We start from the raw sequence: 7,601 nt of genomic DNA on the forward strand, positions 1-7,601 counted from the left end.
GGGGGGGGGCTATATTCATCTTTGAAAAGTAAGGTTGGTGAGTCAATGTCATTACCTATAGTAGCATGACCCAGTTAGATATCGTAAATAGACTTAGTATGATTTTAAAGCATTCAGTTTGGTTCACATGGCCACAATCATCTTGGTTCGAAGCCGGTATGTCTCTCACAGCTAGTATGAGATATACTATATAGAGTATGGGTTATACTGTCAGAGGAGGCTGGTACATGTGATAACTGCAATTGATAGAACGAATACAATCTATAATGAAAAAGAACCCATCATATAATAAAATTATAATAAAGAATACAGAATATAAAAACGACCGCGTGCCATATGCCTATACGTTACAATCACACATATATGCTATATTGATATGGGTCACAACACACATAAACATACACTGTGTGTTGTCACCCATATCAGTATAGCATATGTGTGATTGTAACGTGACCCTGTGCCTCATATAACGGAAATAACCACATTTCATTCTAAACATCAGTTTAAATTCTGTTGCCAGGTCCCTGTGTTCTTAGTCCTACTGTTTTATTTCAGGACTCGTGTCCCTGTGATTTCATTCTTGTTGTTCAATCACTTACGCTGATGTTTTTCTGTTATCATCCATAGTAATTTAGACCATAATAGGAAATAACGAAATAGAAGAAGTCATGACGAATCTTACCTGCTACTACATAACTTAGAATCCTAGAATCCACGTGGAATTGTTTATGTTTAAACGTAGAGAGTGATACAAGGGAAGCAACTGCAGCTTTAGTTTGGTGTCAACACATCATCGGTCTTTTTTTAATTATTATTTTAATACATAAGAACCACATTTCAGTCTTCGAAATCTTTCCCTATATGAGGTAACATGCACCGCCAGATCATGCTTTTGTTATCTTATTTGTTTGTCGACCGTTATGAACTTGTTTTTTTTTATGATTGTAGCTTAGAATTCATTTTCCTAGTGCTCCTTGCAATGTTATCCGTTACTTCATTTTTTACTTTGTTTGTCCAAATACAATAGTAGGCTCCTATACGAGCTTATGTTCCTGTTAACCATGTTCTACGCTGAATAAAGACGTGTATCTGGTAAATGTAATTTTTGACATCTTTAGTTTCAGAAGACTTAACGTCATAATATTTATTTATCCAGAAGATAACTGGGATTGAGTGCTATCGGGAGTCTTCGAATAAATCGCATTCAAAATCAGTTGTCAAATATATTAAAATCTTCAAATGAATTCTTCTCAAGGTCCAGAATGGTGATAATATTTAATCAGGAGATAACGGAGAGAAAGGGCCTTTCAAGTTGCTCAAATAGATAACACAGGCATTAACATTCATTCATGGTCACAGAGATCGAACCTTTTTTTGGAATAAACCTCAAACTTTAAGCACTTGGGTTTAATGCAGGAGACCTATGTTGTGAACCAAAGCGCATCTTTTTTGCTAATTAAGTCACTTGTGTATTCCGAAATAGGTGTAACTATATATATTTATCTCCTTTTTAAATGTTATTTCGGACTATGTGTGTAACTCGGATGACCGGTTGTGAATGTTTTCGACTTCTCAGAATGTTTTTAGGGGAATACATGTACGGTGAAATTTGATGGTAATTGGCAAGCCAAGTTGTCTTTTATTCATGGAGCAATGTTGATCCAGTACATAAAAGATATCTTATATAATATATAAGATATCTTATAAAGAAAGTTAATTGAAATACCTTATAAAGAACGAGACTCTCGCGAGACTGACAAGGAAAAAATGTTTGAAAATGACTGCTCCCGTTGTAAGGTCACATCCGTTTTCGTTGACGATAATTTGGTTAAGTATTGGATCAAAATTGCTCCATGAATAAATGACTACTTGGCTTGCCATAGTTATAGTAGTCTCAATTTGATAACTGGTCCCATTGTCATCGGCAGCCATTTTTGATGAAATCCTCTCGGACCCCCTCGGTTAACGATAGATTCCGATATGGCAAGCCAAATTGTCATTTATACATGGAGCAATTTTGATCCAGTAATTAACCAAATTATGTAAGATATCATATATACTTTATGAGATATTTTATATACTTTATAAGATAGCATACATAATAAATGAGATATCTTATATACTTTTCTTTATAAGATAAATCATAAAAGATATCAGATATCTTATAAAAATTTTTTTTTTATCTTTTATAAGATATCTTATATCTTTTATACGATATCTTATATAATATATGAGATATCTTATATAAGAAATGAGACATCTTATATAATATATGAGATATCTTATAAAGAAAAGTATATAAGATATCTCATAAAGTATATAAGATATCTCATAAAGTATATAAGATATCTTATATAATTTGGTTAAATACTGGATCAACATTGCTCCATTAATAAATGACAACTTGGCTTTGACAAATCGCTCCACCAACTAAGAACGGCCATGCACCACCACCCACCGAATTAGTTACCTTTCTTGGGGCGCCAGTGGAACTGGAGAAGAAGTTTAAAAAGTATTTTTCAAGATGGCGGCCATCTTTGATTTTAGACCGACCCGAAAAATAACAACACCTGGTCAGGACCATCTCAGGCAAGTTTCAGCTTAATTCCACTGGTGGAACTACAGAAGAAGTTTAAAATAGGTGTTGTTTAGGAAAACCATGATTGCGCAATCATGTTACAATATGGCCGCCATTACTGCCATGTTGAAGTTTTGACGTGGCTGAAAAATAACAACACTTTGTCGGCTTCATTTCTTAACATCCCCAACAATTTTTGGCTCAATGACATCAGTGGAACTTGAGAAGAATTTTAAAATGTGTTTTTCAAGATGGCGGTCATGGCGGCCATCTTGGATTTTGGACCGACCCGAAAAATAACAATACTTGGTCAGGACCATTTCAGGATCATTTCAGATCAATAACTCACTGGTGGAATTTGAGAAGAAGTTTAAAATGTTGAAAGTTTAAAACCATTGGACTGCCGTCGTTTTATTGATATCAAAAACCATTGGACTGTCGTCGTTTTATTAATGTCAAAAACCATTGGACTGCCGTCGTTTTATTAATGTTAAAAACCATTGGACTGCCGTCGTTTTATTAATGTTAAAAACCATTGCTGTCGTTTTATTGATGTCAAAACCGATTGGACTGTCGTCGTTTTCAGATGCCCAAAATTACCCGCTCCCTTGTTGGCGCAAATATGAATCTCTTTCACCGAGGATACCTTCTTAAAATTTGGTTAAACTCTGTCTAGTCGTTGCTGAGAAGTAGGTTAAACAACAAGATGGTCAGGGGACTTGAAGACGCTCACATGCATTATGCGGCCTTTCTATACACTTCCTAACACTACATCAAAGCAATGTGGCTAAATACCATGCGACTTGGTCTTTTGGTTCTGAAAAAGTCGTATGTGTTTGAGAAATTTTGACCCATATGACTTTGATTCCACACTTCCATATTTGGTCACTGAGTGACCACGTGAGATGACACAGTCGTGCGAGTGGTCAGTACATAGTCATTTTTCGAAGCGAGTGGACGTACGTGCAAAATATATGAGGAAAACCACAGTTATATATCGTTTGTGGAACTTTTATATGAACACCTACAGGAAACGTAGCGAGTAAATACTGACGTATTTTGGGAAAAACTATTTTCATTCCATGAACTTGTGAACTTTTGAGTTTTTTACACACACGATCGGGCCTTAGTGCCAATAATAGAAACGATCAGGCCTGAGTGCCAATAACTTAGGCCTGAGTGCCACAAAGTGAACCCGGAGAGCCACTGTGTATGCAATCTAATTAAAATTATATCTTCACATCGCTCCCGTTTACTGATATGTCGCGTTGAAGATCTAACAACATCCCGTAGAGGGTCATGTTCAGGCGACCTTTGCATTAACCAATCAGATGAGAGCTTACGCATTTCTGTAAGTGATGATGTAATGATTTCGGAACACACTTGCTATGATAAAAGACCGAGAGGTGTCAAATGAGCATCGAAAATGGCGGCGCCCATGACACCACGCCGTGTCTATCTACAAGACAACATTTGTACAATTTGTGGATTTTGCTTTGAAATAAGAGAGACTTCCTCTTCTGGTGATGTTGTCGTTAAAAGTTTAACAACCTGAAACTAAAATTAACCAATGACAGGCTTCGCAATATTCAAACTATCACTGGACCAGACGAAAAAGTGGATTTTGGGCTACGAGGTGTCTGCATTAAATGCTACAGGTCCTGCTTTCTTATTGGTTGAAAGAAAGAGTTATGTCGCGTTTTGATTGGCTTGTTATAAATACGATAATACATTCATGTTGACCTCTGACGTGACCCTCTATGGCATGTTGTTAGATCTTCAACGCGACATATCAGTAAACGGGAGCGATGTGAAGATATCATTTTAATTAGATTGCTGTGTATGTGATAACACGTTTTTATGGGAAACATGTGTGGAGGACATGACCTCTGAACGAAGAACTATATCGTCAAAAGTTGCCCTGCACAGCTAAGGACCAAGAGGAACCTACATATAAAATTTGAGAAAGATCCCTCAAGTACTTCTTGAGAAATAGCGATAACAAACTTTCAATATCAAAATCCAAGATGGCTGCCTTTCGGCCATGTTGTTTATCCGATCAGTCTCAAAAGTTGCCCTGCACAGCTAAGGACCAAGGGGAACCTAAATATAAAATTTGAGAAAAATCCCACTAGTACTTCTTGAGAAATACTGATAACAAACTTTCACTATCACGATCAGTCTGAAAAGTTGCCCTGCACAGCTAAGGACCAAGGGGAACCTACATATAAAATTTGAGAAAGATCCCTCAAGTACTTCTTGAGAAATAGCGATAACAAACTTTCAATATCAAAATCCAAGATGGCTGCCTGTCGGCCATGTTGTTTATCCGGTCAGTCTCAAAATTGCCCTGCACAGCTAAGGACCAAGGGGAACCTACATATAAAATTTGAGAAAGATCCCTCTGGTACTTCTGCAGAAATAGCGATAACAAACTTTCAATATCAAAATCCAAGATGGCTGCCTGTCGGCCATGTTGTTTATCCGGTCAGTCTCAAAATTGCCCTGCACAGCTAAGGACCAAGGGGAACCTAAATATAAAATCTGAGAAAATCCCCACTAGTACTGTTTGAGAAATACTGATAACAAACTTTCACTATCAAAATCAGAAGATCTGTTTAGTTCTTCTTTTAATCCATTTTGTTTTTATGATCAGTCTCAAAATATAACAGGCACAACGTGGGATCAAGGGGAACCTACATATCAAATTTGAGAAAGATCCCTCTGATACTTCTTGAGAAATACTGATAACAAACTTGCACTATCAAAATCAGAAGATCTGTTTAGTTCTTTTAATCCATTTTGTTTTTATGATCAGTCTCAAAATATAACATGCACAACGTGGGATCAAGGGGAACCTACATATTAAATTTGAGAAAGATCCCTCTGATACTTCTTGAGAAATACTGACAACAAGAATTGTTTAAGGACGAACGGACCACGAACGCAGGGAGATTTGAATAGCCCACCAATGGGCTAAAAATAGGGAAATTTGGTTCATAAATAGTTACTAGGCTTATTTAGTAAATTTGACCCCTGTGACTTTGAATATGAGTGAAAGTCCTTTTACAAACTTTGTAACACTACAAGACAGTAGTTCTTATGAAAACTTTTTAATGAATTCAACATCTGTCAAATTGAGTCAAGCTATTTTCCAATTTTTGTAGCACTTATTGTGTCCGTATGTCATTTACTTTAGGTCCTTTGTACCTTTTGAGAAGCCTAATTTGAACCCGAAGCTTAAACTAGCTGGCTAAAAGGTCATTTTCTATGTACAACTTATTCTCCATACCATTAAGTTACTGGTCTTATATCACGACTTTCGGCTTTTCAAATCTTTGAAGAGACAGCTTCTTTCCTTTTGCAAATTTGAATTGCTGGACATAAAGGTTTTCAGCCTTCATCCATTAAACTTCCTGGGATACTTTGTAGTTGTTTTAGACTGGCCCCCGTCTCTAGAATATTGAATTATTTAGAAATTAGAAAATTTCTGTAAGACATAAATGCTGCCACTGCCATGTGAAATTAGTTTCTGTGTTCTATAAAAAGTTACAACCACTTTGATCTCGATACCCCGAAACATGCACACACACAAGGTACTACACTTAAAGCTGATAAGTTGATTTTAAAATTCATATTCTGTATGTTATTACCATCCTGAAACACAAGGATGTCAGGTATACCCATACTTGACCTTTATATAAAGTTTGACCAAAATAGTCTAGGAGATATCGTTTAAAGGTAAACGTCAAATTTACCCCTTTTGGCCCCTGGGGTCAGGGAATTCATTTGTACAATCTTGAATCCCCTCCCCCTAAGGATGCTTCCTGCCATATTTGGTTGAAATCTTCCAAGTAGTTTTAAAAGAACTAGCACTTACCCTAAAACTTTAACCAATTCCAAAAGACTTGTGTTTTGGACCAATAATGAGTATATAGGGTCCAATTTGTGGCTAATGATCCTCCAAGCAATGGCGGTAACCATATTACAATGTAAATTTAATCAAAAATTGAGTTAAACACCAAAACATAACACTTGCCCAAAAACTTCAACCAAGTGAGACGCTGACGCCTTAAGTGCTGCTATAGACTCCCCCCCCCCCCCCCCCCCCCATTTCTTTGAATCGACAAGCTAAAAGGTTTACAGACAGATGATGGACATAACAGATTGCAATTGCTCACTATAAGTATAAGGACGACAGACATTGGACCAGAATGCATAGTTTCACTTGGCTGGCTCTGGGAGCCAAGTGGTTAATAGTTGACACGAGACGTACAAACTGATGCTGCACCATCCCACAAGCTCCCTTAGCCCTTCTGACCAGATGAACTATAAATAAATGAAGTCAGTTTTACATATCAATTACTTTACTTGTTCACAATGTACACAATATTTCATCTATTCTTCATATATTTATACATCAATATTCATTAACACTGTTAAAAACTGTACAACAAATTATAAATGATAAAATGAAAACCACCATATTCAATCAATGAAACACTTGTACACTATAAAAATTAATAATTTCCGATCCTGGATAAAACACTATAAAATTACTTCTCACCACACTATCATAACATCTTCACATAATCTGTTCTGTAAACTTGTCTGCAAATTCAAGATCACAAAAAACAAGAGGCCCAATGGGCCTGTATCGCTCACCTGTTATTAATCTAACACTTGTAATCTTAAGATTTCATAAGAACCTATCAAAAGATTTAAACATATGACGCCTCTGACCTAGATTGTCGAACAAGGACATTAGGTTGAAAGTGGATCAAGGTCATTCATTTGAACTAACATGGTAATCCTTCATCCCAGCATGCTACAGGCCCAATTTCAGTACCCTGGCCCTTTTGCTTATTGAAAAGAAGTCGCTTGAAGATTTTACGACATTTGACCCCTGTGACCTTGAAAGTTGGTCAAGGTCATTCAGTTGAACAAACTTGATAGTCCTTCATCCCAGCATGCTACAGGCCCAATATCAGTACCCTGGGCCTTTTGGTTATTGAGAAGAAGT

General features: G+C 36.6%; 1 protein-coding gene across 2 annotated transcripts in view; it reads right to left on the reverse strand.

The window, feature by feature from the left end:
* LOC110446551 (2-oxoglutarate and iron-dependent oxygenase domain-containing protein 3-like) overlaps window positions 1-748 on the reverse strand; it is a 14,335-nt gene extending 13,587 nt beyond the window's left edge. For both annotated transcript variants that reach the window (XM_021491751.1, XM_021491752.1), the window contains exon 1: window positions 683-748. The gene's annotated coding sequence lies outside the window, so the exon portion shown is untranslated. The remainder of the gene's footprint in view (window positions 1-682) is intronic.
* Between the last annotated feature and the right edge of the window lie 6,853 nt (window positions 749-7,601).

Source organism: Mizuhopecten yessoensis, unplaced genomic scaffold (assembly GCF_002113885.1).
Source record: "Mizuhopecten yessoensis strain PY_sf001 unplaced genomic scaffold, ASM211388v2 scaffold2781, whole genome shotgun sequence".
Classification (NCBI taxonomy): Eukaryota; Metazoa; Mollusca; class Bivalvia; order Pectinida; family Pectinidae; genus Mizuhopecten; species Mizuhopecten yessoensis.